This window comes from Jaculus jaculus, chromosome 10, assembly GCF_020740685.1.
Source record: "Jaculus jaculus isolate mJacJac1 chromosome 10, mJacJac1.mat.Y.cur, whole genome shotgun sequence".
Lineage (NCBI taxonomy): Eukaryota > Metazoa > Chordata > Mammalia > Rodentia > Dipodidae > Jaculus > Jaculus jaculus.
This window is the reverse complement of record NC_059111.1, coordinates 42,406,026-42,424,330: the sequence shown is the minus strand read 5'-3', so window position 1 is coordinate 42,424,330 and position 18,305 is coordinate 42,406,026. Positions and strand designations below refer to the sequence as shown.

Below are 18,305 nucleotides of genomic sequence, written 5' to 3'. Positions count from 1 at the left end.
ACGTTGAGTTAGTGAAATCACTCACATGATAGATCAGGCGTGTAAGAAAAATACACACATGGTAGATCAAGGAACCAGAGGAAAATCATGCATGTAATCAAAAAAAGAATTTACTCCAAACTGTAAAGAAGAGATGGGCAGAAAAACCATCTAAACCAGGAAAATGTTTTATGCTCTCTCCCTGCTCAACCCAGCCAGGCTGGAAGAGAGGGAAGCCAGACTCATATGTACCCTGTGGGCCAAATGAAGAGAGGTAGGCAGACCAAGCAGAGGAGCCAAGCAGAGCTGAGTAAGTGGAACAGGGTGGAGTCTGGACATGCAGAGTCTTAAATATATATATTTAATATATATAGTGGTTTGATTCAAGTGTCCCCCATAAACTGAGTTGTTCTGAATGCTAGTGTCCCCAGCTGATGGCAATTGGGAATTAATGCCTCCTGGAGGCAGTGTATTGTGGGAGGTGGGCTTATGGGTATTATAACCAGTGTTCCCTTACTAGTATTTGGCACACTCTCCTGTTCCTGTTGTCCACCTAATGTTGGACAAGTGGAGATGTCCATCTCCTGAAGGCTCCTCTAGATGAGCTGACATCCACCCTCTGCTCATGCCTTCGTTTTCCTCTGCCATCATGGAGCTTCTCCCTCAAGCCTATAAATCAAAATAAACCTTTCTTTTGCTCCATAAGCTGCTCTTAGTTGGATGATTTTACCAGCAGTGCGAACCTGACTGCAACAATATATAATCAGAATACAAGTGAATCTAGCACAAAATTCAAAACACTAAATAAAATAAAGAAAATAGACTAGGTGTGGGATGGATTCCTAGGGAACTAGGACTGCTGTGAGCTAAGGGGCTTCGAGGGCCAGAATGCCTGCCTCTGGGCCTCCTTGGTGCCTGACACTCCCACCATCCCGCAGGCCAGCCTAGATGCAGCTATGGTTCGCGACCCGGCGTGCGTTCGGGCGGGGCGAGACCGATCATCCGGAAGGTGGCGCACAGGCTGAGCAGGCGACAGAGGTCGGATTCAGAAACTGGTCTGGATCCTCTGCAGCAAGCCCAGAGGGGGTCCAGAGCTGTGAATGAAGGTGGCAGGGCCAACCCCAAAGCAGGACGTACGGAAGCGAAAGAAAAGGACCAATCATATTCAGGAGTGACAGACTCTGAGCCAATCATCTTGCCGGGGCGGGTCCACGTGGACTTTCAAATCCGCTGTGGTGGTGGGGAGCCGAGGTGCGGAGCGTTGGGTCCTGCTTCGCGGGCTGCAGGGATCTGAAGGGACTAGGAGACTGAACCAGGCACATGGCGTCGCAGTGGCAGAGTGTGAGGGCCTCCTTGCGCAGGCAATCACTTCTGAAGGAAGAGCGGGTCATCTGGAGACATCCATGCATCCCCAGGGATCCCTGTGCAGACAGTTCCAAAGGAGGCTGCCCCTGAGAGCTGTCAGCCTCAACCTTGGGACTGGCCCCTCTTGAAAACCCTAGAAGCCCCAGAGTCCGAACAGCAGGGCCTCCAGGCTGCAGCTCGCTCAGCTAAGAGTGCCTTGGGTGCCATGTCCCAGAGAATTCAGGAGTCTTGTCAGAGTGGCACCAAGTGGCTGATGGATACTTGTGGGAAGCCATGCTGGCTTTATCAGGCTTTGCTGTGTCAGCTTGTTTACTGCTTTTGTATCCTAATTGTCTGTGCATGAGCACATGATGTTATCCTAACATGGCTGCTCACCTATCCCGATTGGGTGATGCATAGTCAGCTGATGAGACTTAAGCCAATCAGACGACACTGCACAATCATCTGACCACTAGTATATAAGCTTGGGGCTCTGTAGGGTCAGGGTCCTTCTCTCTTTCAGTCTGGAGCTCCCAATAAAGTGTGCTTGAGAAGAATCCTGTTGTTGTTGTTCTTCCTGCTGGCGGGAGGGGCGCAACAAGTGGTGCCGAACCCCGGGAACTTGTCAACAAACAGCCAATTGAGAGGACCCCTGAGGATACTTCCGAGGGAGGATTCAGAACTCAACATACGGAGCAGCGGTACCGGTAAGTTCCCCTGGTGCTATATGATAAGTTTTGGCCTGTAACTGATCTCTAAGTAACATACATAAGGTTGCAAAATGGGACAACACCACTCCACCTTTTTGGAGCCACTTCAGGAAGTACTAACACAACGTAGACTTAAGATTTCAGATAAAACTCTTAAAGGGTTTTTGGAAGAAGTGGCTATGATAGCGCCTTGGTTTGAGCTGACTGGAGGTTTAAATTTGACCTGCTGGGATAAATTAGGCAGAGACATTGACCGTGAGTCAGAAACGCGAGCGCGCAGGTACACAGCCCTTATGGCGTTTGGTGCGATCCTGTTTGGAGGACAAACATTGTGAAGAAGTGATCAGGGAAGGTCAACGCATATTAGCACATCATCAAGATAGTATGTCAGAGTCTGAAGAAAGTAAAAGGGGAAAACAAAAAAAGGTTAAAATAAAAAGAGAACCTAGGTTTCAAATAGAACAGAATAAAAGTGCGCAGAATAAAAATGAATCACAAAAGGAAGGGCCAAATTCAGGTCCTAAGTTATATCCAGATTTAATGGAACTTGCAAATTTATATATAGAAAGTTCTAGTGAATCTGAGGGAGAAGAATTAACTCCAGAGGAAGAACAGGATTTTGAGGAAGTAGAGACTGAATGTGGTCGGGAGTGTTCTAGACCCAGACAAGATGGCGTCTTTGCTTCTCCTCCAGCTTATGCTTCTATGAGTAAAAGGTGTAAACAACAAGATGGCCGACTTCCGTTTGGGGCACGTCCTTCGTCCGGATGTAGTCTGATAAAACCAGATACTTGGAAAAAGCTGGCTAGTGCTTATCCAGTCTTTGAGGATCCTAATACCAATAATAGATATCATGAAGCTATAGGATATAAGGAACTCAAGGATCTTGCAGAAGCTGCTAGAACTTATGGGATAAATGCTTCTTTTACGATGGCTTTGTTAGAACGTCTTGCTAACAATTGTATGACTCCGGCAGATTGGTTTGGAGTATCAAAGGCTTGTTTAAGCCTAGGACAATATTTAGACTGGAAATCTCTATATACTGATGCTGCTCAAAGTCAAGCTAGAAGAAATGCAGCAAATAATCAGCCAGTATGGAATTATGATATGCTTATGGGACAAGGACAATGGGCTAATAATCAGATTGCCTATCCTCTTCAAGTTTATCAGCAAATAAATGCCATTGCTCTCAGAGCCTGCAGGGCATTGCCAAATAGAGGGGAAGTATCAGGCAACCTTACTAAAATTATTCAGGGAGCTACTGAACCATTTTCAGACTTTGTAGCTCGCATGATGGAAGCCGCTGGTCGTATTTTTGGTGATGCTGATCAAGCCATGCCACTTGTGGAACAACTAATTTATGAGCAATGCACTAAAGATTGTAGACGGGCAATTACGCCCTGGAAAGGAAAAGGACTTCAGGCTTGGATGAAAGCCTGTAGAGAAGTTGGCGGTCCATTATCTAATGCAGGGCTTGCTGCAGCAGTCTTGGCTGCCACTAGAGGGCACAGAGGAACTTCTTCATGCTTTAAATGTGGGAAGACTGGCCATTTTAGAAAACAATGTCCTCAAAATAATTCTAGAATGCAGGGTCAGGTGCGTTTGCCTGGCTTATGCCCTAAATGTAAAAAGGGAAAGCATTGGGCAAATGAGTGTCGCTCTATTAAAGATATCAATGGACGACCAATTAACCATGGACAATCAATTAACCAGTCAACAGCTAATACAAAAAACGGGGTCAGGGGCCCCCGACCTCAGGGCCCACAAATATATGGGGCACTTCAGAATCCATCTCTCCGCCCTCCAGCAAAATCAGACGACCAACTCCAGGTTCCGCAGGATTGGACGTCTGTGCCACCACCAGACTCATATTAACACCCCAAATGGGAGTGCAACCTGTGGAGTCAGATTTTCAAGGTCCATTACCCCCTAATACTGTAGGTTTATTGCTTGGTAGATCTTCCTCAGCATTGAGAGGATTGACTATTACTCCAGGAGTCATCGATTCTGATCATACAGGCACTGTAAAAGTGCTTTGTTCATCTCAGAAAGGAATTGTTGCTATTTCACCTGGGGATAGGATAGCTCAGTTATTGGTTATTCCTAGCCTCCATAAGCAATTCCCTTCTGGTGAGAAAATTAGAGGGAACAAAGGACTTGGCTCTACAGGAGTTGATTTGACATATTTATCCATGGAATTAGATGAAAGACCAATTCTACAGCTTACTATTGAGGGAATAAATTTTCAAGGATTGCTGGATACAGGAGCTGACCGAAGTATTATTGCAAGTAAGTACTGGCCCAAGAACTGGCCTAAACAATCATCTTCACAAACTTTACAAGGTTTGGGGTATGCTCATACTCCAGCTATTAGTTCTCGGGAACTTACATGGTCTACCTCTGAGGGACAGAAAGGTAAAGTTAGTCCTTATATAGTAGATATTCCTATTACTTTATGGGGCAGAGATGTTTTGGCACAAATGAATCTAAAATTAACTAATGAGTATTCTCCTCAGAGTCAATCTATTATGAAAATGATGGGTCATATACCAGGTAGAGGACTAGGAAAAAAATTACAGGGGCAAGTGGATCCTCTTGTGGCTTCTAGTAATCCAGGCACACGAGGATTGGGTTTTTCCTAGGGGCCACTGAGGATGCGATTCCCATTCCTTGGAAAACAGCTGAACCAGTCTGGGTACCTCAGTGGCCCCTTTCCTTAGAAAAACTCCTAGCAGCAAAAGACTTAATACAAGAACAATTGTCATTGGGTCATTTAGAAACCTCTCAATCTCCTTGGAATACTCCTATTTTTGTTATTAAAAAGAAATCTGGAAAATGGCGCCTACTTCATGATCTCCGAGCTGTGAATGCGCAAATGCACCTTATGGGACCGATTCAGCGAGGTCTCCCTTTGTTATCTAGTTTACCAGATGGCTGGCCTCTTATTATTATTGACATAAAAGACTGTTTCTTCTCTATTCCTTTGGCTTTGGAAGATTGTAAAAGATTCGCCTTTACTCTACCAGCTATCAATCATGAGGAACCTGATCAACGGTTTCAATGGAGAGTTCTCCCACAAGGGATGGCCAACAGTCCTACTATCTGTCAATATTATGTTAGCCTAGCAATAGCACCTACTAGAAAACGATTCCCGAAATTGAGGATTTGCCACTATATGGACGATATCCTCTTGGTGGCTCCCGTGCAGGACATTCTGTCAAAAGCATTTCTATCTCTCAAAAAGGATCTTGAAGCCTATGGATTACATATAGCTAGTGAAAAGGTACAGGAAGGAGAGGTAGGTAAGTTCCTTGGAGCAACTATTACAACTCATATTATTAGAACTCAAAAATTACAAATTAGAACGGATACATTGCAGACATTAAATGATTTTCAAAAGTTATTAGGAGATATAAATTGGATTAGACCATATCTAAAGATTCCTACTCATGAACTGAGACCCCTATTTCAAATATTGGAAGGTGATTCACATATTTCTTCATTTAGAGCTTTAACTCCAGCTGCACGAGTAGCTATTTTTAAAGTAGAGCAAGCGTTACAGTCTGCACAGTTATGCAAAATAGTCCCTGGACAACCTATTTTATTGTGTATTCTTGCTACGCCAGAAACTCCTACAGGAGTCTTATGGCAACACGGTCCTTTGCTTTGGATACATTCCCATTCTTCTCCTAAAAAATGCATAGAGCATTATCCTACTATGGTAGCCACCCTTGCTCTTCAAGGTATAAAGTTATCTTTGATGCATTTCGGTGTGGCACCTGATACTTTGATAACCCCTTATAACTCTGAACAGATACGTATTTTAGCTGCTACTACTGATAATTGGGCTATACTTATATGTGCTTTCTCTGGCAAATTAGATAATCATTTGCCCAGAGATCCGTTATTGCATTTTGTTTCGCTACATCCTATTATATTTCCAAAGATTACCTCGCAATCACCTATTGTTGGTGCTTTAGATATCTATACTGATGGCTCTAAGACGGGTCTTGGAGCTTATGTTATTCAGGGACAACAACCAGTTACTGTACAATTTGAACCGAATACTGCTCAACTAGTAGAATGTCAAATTGTGTGTCATGTATTTGCACTTTTCAGTGAATCCTTTAATCTAATTTCTGATTCTCAATATGTAGTTAATGCTGTTAAAAATTTAGAAGTAGCAGGTCTTATTAAGGATACTAGTCCTGTTGCTGTACATTTATCACAGCTGCAACGTTTAATTTGGTCTCGAACTAACCCATTTTTTATTCAACATATTAGAGCTCATTCTATGCTTTCTGGTCCCATGGCTGTTGGCAATGATCTTGCTGACAAAGCCACCAGAGCCTTTTTTTTATTCTCTTCCGATACATTGTCTAAGGCTCGTGATTTTCATAAGTTGTATCATGTATCTTCTACAGTATTACGCAAAAAATTTCATATCTCTCGGGCCATGGCACGTGACATTGTAGTTAATTGTCCTGCTTGCGTCCCTTTCTTACATTCTCCTCATGTTGGTATTAATCCCCGAGGCCTACGTTCAGGAGAAATTTGGCAAATGGATGTTACTCATATCTCATCTTTTGGTAAATTGCAATATGTACATGTATCTATTGATACTTGTTCAGGTATTGTTCATGCTTCTCCCCTTGCTGGTGAACGTACTCACCATGTTATCACTCACTGTCTGGAGGCCTGGGCAGCTTGGGGTAAGCCCCGGGCATTGAAGACGGATAATGGCCCTGCTTATACTGCTAAAAGTTTTCGCCACTTTTGTGATGCTATGGGAGTAGTTCATACTACTGGCCTTCCTTATAATCCACAAGGGCAGGGCATTGTTGAACGAGCCCATCGTTCTCTTAAGGAATACTTACAAAAACAAAAAAGGGGAATAGGCCAAGGCCACACCCCAAAGAATAAATTATCTCTAGTACTTTTTACTTTGAATTTTCTGACAATTGATGCTGCGGGTCTGACGGCAGCTGATCGTCATGTGACCCAATCCCCTCCTTGTTACGAAGATGCAAAATGGAAGGATGTACTTGAAAATGTCTGGAAAGGCCCGGATCCAGTTATAGCCAGATCCAGGGGAGCTGTTTGTGTTTTTCCACAGGGCCAAGCTGATCCTATCTGGGTGCCAGAGCGGTTGACTCGAATCGTGCGTCATGAGACAACAAGGAATGACAACCTCCGTATTACTACTGATGATCCTGAGCCTGTTCCTGCCGATGATGATAAAGGGAATTAAGATGCAGTTTTGGGCTGTGGCCAGAACATGGCCTGTCCCTATGCCAGTTCATTCATATTCTAGTGTCTTACCTACTCTATTTTCCACATCTTGCCAAGGGGAAATGCCTTGCATCAGGGATCCTATGCAAACACCAACAATTTATAATCAAACTTCTTTTCATCTGAATGGCACTTTGTGTTTTTTCCAGGGTAATAAGAACCTAGCTCCCCCATGTATTGTATTACAAAAACAAAATCTTAGTGCTTGGCAGGACCCATTAGAAAAGTCTAAAGTTGATATGAGTATAATACTTGCAACTTTAACTCAGATTACTAAGGAAAAACAAAATGGGTCAGGAGAGGGAGGTAATGTTACAAATGTTAATATTACCACATTATTGATACAGAGTGAAGTGACTGTCCCTTCTAGACAGCCCAATCTTAAGATAAATGCTAGTAATGTAAAAGGTGCTCCCTGGTGTGAACCTAATTATGCATTTCCTCCGATTTTTACTCCATGTCAGAGTTCAGATAAAATCCAGAAACAGATCTTACAGGGATTTCAAATGACCCCTCCATTAAGGCGTTACCAATTTAAAAGTAAAGGAGATGATACTCTTAGTAATAGTGCTGGTTGGCCCTGGTATAAATGGCTTCTGTCCAATGAGGCCGGTGCAATGGCAGATGTGTCAGCTTTAGCAGGATTATTGGGAACTAAACATGCATTATGGAATGTTTCAGCAGTTAGAGTTAATATAAATGATAAAATTTATATTAAAGACATAAATAAAAATCACCAATGAATTAATAGTAGCTTTAATCCAGCCTCAATTTGTGTACAAGCTCCATTCTTTTTTCTGACAGCAAATGTTAGCACTAACATCTCTTTGATAGATTGTAGAAATATCACATGTTGGCTTGCAGAGTGCTGGAATGCTAGAGTTAATCTAGCTTTAATAGTAAAATTACCTACTTTTGTCCCCATTCCAGTAGAGGCGGATCCAAATACCTTTCCTTTAGTAGGACTTATTCGTCATAAAAGAGATTTTGGTATTACTGCAGCAATCATTTCCGCCATCGTCATTTCAGCTGCAGCAGCAACTACTGCTGCTATTGCCATGACATCTCAGGCCCAAACTGTGGAAGTTGTTAATAATATAGTAGAAAAGACTTCTACAGCATTAGAAACACAAGAAGCAATTAATACACACCTTCTTGCTGGTATTCATCTAGTCAATCAAAGAGTAGATTTGGTGCAGAATCAAGTAGAGGAATTATATAAAATAATACAACTTGGATGTGTGTCTCAGTATCAACATTTGTGTATTACTCCTTTGCAATTTAATTTTACTGCTTCTTTTAATCAGAGTCGCAAGCTAGCTGAATTTTTGGCAGGAAACTGGACGCGTGAAGGAGAGCAGCTATCTCGGAAGTTACTGTTCCAGATTGTACAGCTGAATGGAACTCATTTGGAGCCAATCTCTTTGGGAGATTTTACTTCTTGGTTATCTTCTGCATTTTCTTTCTTTAAGGAATGGGTGGGGGTGGCTATGTTTGGAGCAGCCCTTTTGTGTGGTATGGTGTTCTGTCTCTGGCTTATCTGTCGAATCAGACGACAACGTCACCAGGATAACATAAAGATTGTTCAGGCACTTATAGCTTTGGATCAAGGAGCATCTCCACAAGTGTGGCTGGCAAGCCTGCAAAATGGTTAGTTCCACCCTGCTTACTGTAAGGCCTTTGCACACCAAGTGACCTTGTTGTCATTGCACCTTGGAAGGCTTACATTCCTGCATGAGCAGCCTTTGCACCCTGAAGGGATTTTTCCATTGCACTCGGGAAGGTGCTGAAGCAGGCTTTTGGTCTTGGGCTCTACCCTTGATCGGACTGGCCATCATGAGGGCTGGTCCTGGATCGGGTATCCTGAGGTTCAAAACAATTTTTAAAGGGGGAACTGTGGGAAGCCATGCTGGCTTTATCAGGCTTTGCTGTGTCAGCTTGTTTACTGCTTTTGTATCCTAATTGTCTGTGCATGAGCACATGATGTTATCCTAACATGGCTGCTCACCTATCCCGATTGGGTGATGCATAGTCAGCTGATGAGACTTAAGCCAATCAGACGACACTGCACAATCATCTGACCACTAGTATATAAGCTTGGGGCTCTGTAGGGTCAGGGTCCTTCTCTCTTTCAGTCTGGAGCTCCCAATAAAGTGTGCTTGAGAAGAATCCTGTTGTTGTTGTTCTTCCTGCTGGCGGGAGGGGCGCAACAGATACTCAGGTGATAGCAAGGAGAAGGAAGAGAGGGGTGCAGAAGGACAGAGGCTCCCCACCACCCAGCCCAAGCCAGAAGAACACTCGGCTGTGTAGGGTCACCAGGAACCTCCAGGAAGGGGGGCATTCCCGCCTGTCTGCCCACCCACGGCGCCGGCTGAGGAAAGAGGCTGCCCTGCAGAGCCCCTGCTCTTCAACAGAGCCCCTCTGCACTCCCAGTCAGTCAGACAGCGACCTAGAGCTGGTGGGGGCAGGAATCCAGCATCTCCAGAAGCTGTCTCGAAAACTGGACGAAGCCATTGTGGCTGAAGAGAGAGGCAACATGACCGCTGCCCTCATCCCTGACTGAGGACAGCACTCTTCAGAAAACAAGCCCTGTCCAGCTACCAAGCCACCAAGATATCTGTCCTATCCACCCCTTGAGCTTCTGGGAGGAGACAGCAGTCATCAGCACCCTTAGTCAACACTAGCAAGAATTTGACTAACACGGCCTACAGCACTTCTGCTTCAGCCAAATCTGGCCCCACCAGTAACCACTAGCCACTGCCTGAGAGTGACTTGGGGAGACCTTGGAGAGGCCAGGAAAATCATCCCTGCTCCCCCAGGGGACTTTTGAACCTAGACATTCATCCCACACTCGAGTCTCACCATTGCCCCATCCATGATGGGAAGTTAACAGAAGATGCCAGAAAGCCCTGAGACCATAGCTAGGACCCTGCAGGGGTCATCCATGAGCTTCACCTGTGAATCTCCAATGCAGAGGCTTGAGGGTCCATTTCCACCCCTGCTCCCCCACCAGGGTTCCAGAGGACAGGAGAAGAAATGTTTGCGGACTGTACGACCTCAGCTCTTGGAGCTGTTTATGTGGTCTGTGTGGGCTGTGTGGGCATGCAGGGAGGGGCTCTGTTCAAAAGCAGTTTCTGCCCTTTGTGAATTACTTGTCATTTTATTAGAAAGAAACCAATGTGTCAGTTTCCTAGATCACACTGATTTTTCCTAATAAAGACTCAATTCCCACAAAAAAATAAAAATAAAGACAAAGAAAATAGAAAATTAAGGAAGCAACTATCAAAGCCAAATGCAGAAAATAACCAAATGAAAATTTAAACAAAAAAATTAAGAAGTTAATAAAATTGAAATGGGCGCAGGAGAGATGGCTTAGTGGTTAAAGGTACTTACTGACAAAGTCTGAGGTCACAAATTTGATTCCCCAAGATCCACTTAAAGGCAGAGACATAATGTGGTGCATATGTCTGGAGCTGGTTTGCAGTGACAGGAGGCCTTGGCATACTCACACTCTTGGTGTCTGTCTTTTTCTCTCTGTCTTTCTAAAATATACTTGTCTGTAAAGAAACTCTTCAGCTTCATGTGATCCCATTGGTTGAGTGACTGCTTAAGATCATGAGCTACTGAGGTTTTGTTTAGGAAGTCTTTTTCCATTCCTATATCAGAGAAAGTACTTCCTAAATATTGTGCAAGTAGTATTAGAGTTTCTGGTCTTATATTGAGGTCTTTGATCCATTTGGGTTTGAGTGCAGTGCATGGTGAAATGTATGGATCAAGTTTCAGTTTCCTGCATGTGGTTATCCAGTTTGTCCAGCACCATTTGTTGAAGATGCTGTCTTTTTTCCAGCCTATATTGTTTGGGTCTTTGTCGAATATCAAGTAGCTATAGTTGCTTGACCCAAAGCCTGAGTCCTCAAGTCTATTCCATTGGCCTATACTCCTGTTTTTATGCCAGTACCATGCTGTTTTTATTACTATTTCTTTGTAATATAGCTTTAGATCAGGTATGGTGATACCACCAGAGGTATTTCTTTTGCTGAGGATATGTTTGGATATGTGAGGCCTTCTGCCTTTCCATATGAAATTTGAGATCATTTTTTCTATCTCTGTGAAGAACACTGTAGGGATTTTAATTGGAATTGCATTAAATCTATATATTAAAAAAATTTTGTTTCAGAAATTGAAATAGATAAATATCATCTAGCAAACCAAAAAAGAGATAAAATATGGATAGCATTAGGGATAGGAAAGAGTCTATACCTACAAAAAAAAAAAATGTGGGATAAAACAACCACAGGATCATCCTACAATCAGCTACTTACTAGTTTAATATTCCTATCAGAAAATCAAAATTCCAAATGCTCCAAAATCTGAAACTTTCTGAGACCTGAAATGATGGCATCAGTGAATAATCCTACACTTGACCTCCTCATGTATCAAGTTATCAAAATGAAGGTACACTGAAAATACTGCATAAAATCATCCTCACATTGTATACATAGGTGTGTATTTCATGTTTAGAAGTGAATTTCATGTTTAGACATGTATTCTCATTCATGAGATATACATTATGTGTATGAAAATATTCAAAAAATGTAAAAATCTGAATTCACAACACTTCTGGTCCCAAGCATGGGGGGTAAGAGATACTTAAGCTGTACCAATAAACATATAACTATATTGTTTTTCAATTTCTTAGAAAAGCAGAAATAATTGATATGAATGAAAAAAACTTAGAACAACTAATTAGAACAATAACTGTAAGAGAAAATAAGTATATAACCACTTGTCTTCCTCTAATAAGAATATCCACTTCAGGAGGTGGGCATGGTGGCACATGCTTTTAATCCCAGGACTTGAGAGGCAAAGGAAGGAGGATCAGTGTGTGTTTGAGGCCACCCTGAGTCTACAGAGTGAATTGTAGGTCAGCCTAGACTAGAGCAAGACCCTAGCTCAAAAAAAAAAAAAGGATTGCCAGTCAAGATAGCATCTGCCTAACCATGCCTTGCCTTGTGAAGGAAAGGCAAGATCTCTAGGGTTCTTTTGGATTTTTAGGGGTTTGCAGATCCTAGTAGACCTCCAGTGGGAGGGTGTGGAGAATCAAGGTAGGAAATCCACTGATTCCTATGCTCTCTGGTAGCCCACCTGTCCCCAAATCCCCTGAAACAGCTGTCCCAGCCAATGTCCCAGCCATCCCAGGTGTGTGCCACCAGGTTCCTCCTGCACTAATCGCAGGTTAAGTGGACCCAGGTCATCAGGCTAGCATTCCCCCCTCCCTAGGCTTGCTCCCCACCAGGGACCACCACACATGACTGCTGTCCCACTTACCATCTAGTCAGCCATGTGCAGACCCAGGCCAGTAGGCTAGCTTTCTCCTTTTCTCCCTCCTTCAGTTTTATTGCCACCAGGGACCTCCAGGTGCAATTGCCTTCCCACACCCTGCCCCTCAGTGCTTGATCCCAGTCCAGCAGGCTAGCATTCTCCTTCTTTCTCTTCTTGGTTTTCCTGCCACCAGGGACCTCTACAGCAACCGCCATCCTGTCCCACCCATTGCCCCTCCATGAATGGGCCCAGACCAGCAGGATAAATGTTGGATCATGGGAATACCAGAAGAGGAAGAAATTCAGACTAAAGGCATGGAAAATTTATTTAACAAAATTATTGAAGAAAATGTTCCCACCCTCTCAAAAGAAAATCCTTTCAAGTTACAAGAAGCTAACAGAACTCCAAACAGACTGGACCAAGGGAGAAATTCTCCAAGACATTTTATCATTAAGACTCTAAACATCAATTAAAAAAAAGTCCTAAAAACAGCTAAGGAGAAACAATACATTACATATAAAGGCAACACAACACCATCAGACTTACTCCAGACTTTTCAATGGAAGCCCTAAAAGCCAGAGGGTCCATAGTGGAACACTGCAAACTCTAAGAACTTATGGCTTCCAACCCAAACTACTCTACACAGCAAAAGTATCCCTCATAATAGATGGTGAATGAAAAACTTTCCATGATAAAATTCAGCTTTACAACTATATGAACACAAAACTAAGCCTACAGAGAGTACCTCAGGGAATTCTCCACACAAAGGAGTCCAATAACCAACCCCAAGTGCCTACAAGAAGCATATCAAAATAACCAAACTCAGAGAGGCACAAAAACCTACAAAGTCCAAGAAAACACCAAACCCTGACAAACCACCACAATATGGCAGGGATTAAATCAAACCTCACAGTTACTACCCTAAACATTAATGGCCTTAATTCACACATCAAGAGACATAAGTTAACAGGGTGGATCAGAAAATCAAATCCCTCTGTTTGTATGTAAAGCCAAAGGACCTAGGTTCAGTTCCCCAGTACCCACATAAAGCTAGATACACAAGGTGGTACATGTATCTAGAGTTTGTTTGCAGTGGCTGGAGGCTCTGGTGTAACCATTCTCTTTCTCTCAAACAAATAAAATTATTTTAAAAATTGAAAAAAAAAAAAGAAAACTCAGACCCCTCAATCTGCTGTCTTCAAGAAACCCACCTCACCAACCAAGAGGCATATCCTCAGGGTTAAAGGGTGGAAAATGGTATTCCAAGAAAATGTAAATAAGAAACAAGCATGTGTATCCATACCAATATCAGATAAAATAGACTTCAAACCAAAAATAATCAAAAAAGACAATGGAGGCCACTTCTTACTTATAATAAGAATGATGAAACAAAAGGCTATCACAATCATCAATATTTATGCACCAAACACAGGTGTACCACTATTCATAAAACAAAACCTACTTGACAACAAAATAGAAGTAATCACCAACAGCATTATAATCTCGGATTTCAATACTCCACTATCAGCTATAGATCAATCATCCAAATGGACAAATTAACAGTGAAATAAGAAAGCTCTACAACACCATAGATCAATGAGACCTAAAGAACATATACAGAGCATTCTACACAAATCCATAGATTACACTTTCTTCTCAGCAGCCCCTGGAACCTTCCCTAAAATAGATCATATACTGGGTCATAAAGCTTGCCTCCATTTATTTAAGAAGATAAATCTAATTTCCTGCATAATATCAGATCACAATGCTGTATTGCTAGAAATTAACAAGAAAAGATGTGCCAGAAATCCTAACAAGTCCTGAAAACTGAACAACACACTTTTAAACAATAAATGGGTAGTGCATGAAATGAAATTGCAAAATTTCTAGAATTGAATGACAATAAGTACACATCATACCAAAACTTATACGACACAATTAAGGCAGTCCTTAGGGGAAATTTATAGCACTAAATGCCTTCATAACATAGACAGAGAGATCCCAAATTAACAACCTAACCATCCACCTAAAGTAATTGTAAAAACAAGAAGAATGCAACCCAAAATGCTCAGATGGAAGGAAATAATTAAGATCAAAGCAGAAATCAATGAATGGGAAACTAAGAAAGTAATTAAGAAAATTGATGAAACAATGAGCTGCTTCTTTGAAAAAATAAACAGGATTGATAAACCCCTGAACAATCAGATCACATAAAAAAAAAGAGAGAGACTCTTCAAATTAACAAAATGACAAATGGAAAAAGAGGGATAACAACAGACATAAGTGAAATTGTGAGAATCATCAGGACACATTTCAAAAACCTCTACTGCAAAAAACTGGATAATTTGGAGGAAATGGATAAATTTCTGGGCACATACCACCTAACAAAGCTAAACTTAGAGCAGATTAATCTCCTCAACAAACCTATAACACCCATCAAGATTGAAAAGGTAATCAAAAGCCTCCCCAAAAAGAAGTCCAGGACCAGATGGCTTCTCAGCTGAATTCTATTAAACCTTCATGGAATAACTGAAACCAAATTTTCAAATTGTGCCACACAATCAGAGAACAGGGAAAGCTCCGTAACTCCTTCTATGAAGCTAGTATCACCCTAATACTAAAACCAGGCAGAGATGCTACATGCAAAGAAAACTATAAGCCTATTTCCATGATAAACTTTGATGCAAAGACCCTGAACAAAATCCTCACAGGTCAAATTCAACAGCACATCAAAAGCATTATCCATCTTGATCAAGTAGGCTTTATCCCAGGAATGCAGCGTTGGTTCAACATACAGAAATCTGTCAATGTAATACACCACAAAATTAAGCTTAAACACAAAACCCACATGATCATTTTAGTAGATACAGAAAAGGCCTTTGACAAAATACAACATCACTTCATGATCAAAACATTGGAGAGAAGAGGCACAGATGTTTTATATCTCAACATGATAAAGGCTGTATATAAAGTTCATAAAGCCCAAATAATACTTAATGGGGAGAGATTGATGGAATTCCCACTGAGATCAGTAACAAGACATGGATGTCCACTCTCTTCTCTGATGTTCAACATAGTAGTGGAGGTCCTAGCTCAAGCAATAAGACAGGAGAAAGAAATAAAAGGGATCCAAATTGAAAAGGAAGAAGTTAAGTTAATCCTATTGGAAGACACCATGATTCTATACATAAATGACCCAAAAACCTCCATCTCAAAATGGTTAAAGGTGATTAACCTCTTCAGCAAAGTATCAGGATACAAAATCAATGCACAACAATCAGTTGCCTTTCTATATGCAAAAGTCAAAGATACAGAGAAAGAAATTAGCAACATCATCCCATTTTCTATAGCAACAATGACAACAGCAAAATACCTTGGAATAGCATTAACCAAGGTTGTGAAAGACCTATACAATGAAAACATAAAACCACTCAAGAAATAAATTGAGGAGGACTTGAGAAAATGAAAAGGCCTCCCATGCTCCTGGATAGGCAGAATTAACATTGTGAAAATAGCAATCTTACCAAAAGTAATATACAGATTTAATTCAATAGCAATAAAAATCCCAACATGTTTCTTCAGAGATAGAAAAAAATGATCTCAAGATTCATATGGAATTACAGAAGGCCACAGATATTTAAGCACACCCTTAGCAAAAGAAACACCTCTGGAGGCATCACCATATCTAATCTAAAGTTATATTAAAAAGCCATAGTAACAAAAACAACAATGTACTTGCATATAAACAGGATTATAGACCAATGGAACAGAATCAAGGACCCAGACTTTGGGTCAAGAAACTGCAGCTACTTGGTTCAACAAAGGCCCTAATAATATAGACTGGAAAAGAAACAGCATCTTCAAGAAACGGTGCTAGACAAACTGGATAACCAAATTCAGGAAAATGAAACTTGATCCATACATCTCACCATGCAAAAAATCAAGTCCAGATGGATCAAAGACCTCAATGTAAGACTGGAAACTGTGCTACTACATCAAGGAAAAAATAGAAACTGTCCAAGACATAGGAGTGGGGAAAGTCTTTCTGAACAAAATCCCAATAGCTCAGGAAATTAAACAATCACTCAACCATTGGGATCACATGAAGCTGAAAAGTTTTTTCACAGACAAACATACAAGAAGCACAGCCAATAGATTCCTATAGAACTGCAGAAAAATTTTGCCTACTATCCAACTGACAGAGGCCTAGTTTATAGAATCTACAAAGATCTCAAAAACCTAAGCAATAAAAAGTCAAACAACCCACTCACAAAATGGGGCAGAGAACTGAGCAGGATTTCTCAGAGGAAGAAATAGAAATGTCAAACACACTTAAGAAACTGTTCAAAATCCCTAATCAAATTAAAACAACTATGAGAATTCACCTTACCCTAGTAAGGATAGCAAATATTAAAATATCAAATGAAAACAAATGCTGGTGAGTACGTGGAGAAATAGGAACCCTCATTCACTGTTGGTGGGAATGTAAGATTGTACAACCACTATGGAAAGCAACACAGGGACACCTAAAAAAAATTTGACTATTGAGTTACCAACAGACCCAGTTATTCCCTTACTGGGAATTTACCCTCACAGCTCCATGCCTCAGTTTAGAAAGATTTGTACAACCATGTTTATAACTGCTCAATTCATAATAGCTAAGAACTGGAGTCAACACAGATGTCCATCATTAGATGAATGGATATCCAAGATGTGGTATATCTACAGTATGTAATTCTACACAGCAGTAAGAAAAAAATGGCACAATGAAATTTGAAGGAAAATGGTCAAACTTGGAGCAGATCAGTCTCAGTGAACTCACCCAATCACAGAAAGACAATCATTGCATGGTCTCACTCATCTGTGGCTCCTAACATGAATCTGTTCAATATGCTGACATACCTAATAGGCATCTCAAGGACAAGACAATAGGGAGTGTGGGGAAGGAGGTTAGGGGAAAGGGGGCACAAAACTGGACCAAAATGCAAATGGTACCATAAAATCCTATATCCTGAAAGAGAAACTAAAATGTACCTTCATCAGGTCTTCAGAAGGAATACCTGAATTAAAGGGCCCTGGAGAGGGTATGATGAAGACTAAATTTAATATTCTGTTTCTCTCTCTCTCCCTCTTCTGTCTTTTTCTTTTATATTACCTATATTTTATTCCTTCTTTTTCCTTTGTGCTTGCCTGTATCTCACAGTACCAGGATGAGGTTAACATCCACAATGAGCTGTTGAACAGAAAGACCTACATGGTTTCTCAAAAGAAGACAGATTTCTGTCAGAGAACTTGATTACCCACCAAAGGTTAATGGTAAGACACTACTTCTGAAGACACCATATACTGTTGGTACAGAACATGGAGAGACATGGATGGAATCTAGAAGAGAGTCAGTCCTATACAGTTAGCTTATCTAGTGCCAGAAGGTGCTACATGAGTGATTGGGGGAAAATTACCAACAACTGTCAAAGTAACTTGTAGTCTATGCTACTCAGCATCAAACAACCTGACATGATGCTCACACAGTGCAATCGTAGCACACAGCCTTGGTGGGTAACCAACTGTTCTTGGATTGGCTAATGGATCTGCTCAGTGGAATGGCACCCACAGCTGGAACTGGGAAACAAGTCAGAACCATATCCATAAAACAAGTCT

The 18,305-nt window shown here is 41.5% G+C and overlaps 1 pseudogene; it reads left to right on the top strand.

Annotated features, from left to right (window-relative positions):
- The first annotated feature begins 1,264 nt into the window (after nt 1-1,264).
- Nucleotides 1,265-9,888, top strand: LOC101605526 (annotated as a pseudogene).
- The last annotated feature ends 8,417 nt before the right edge of the window (nt 9,889-18,305 follow it).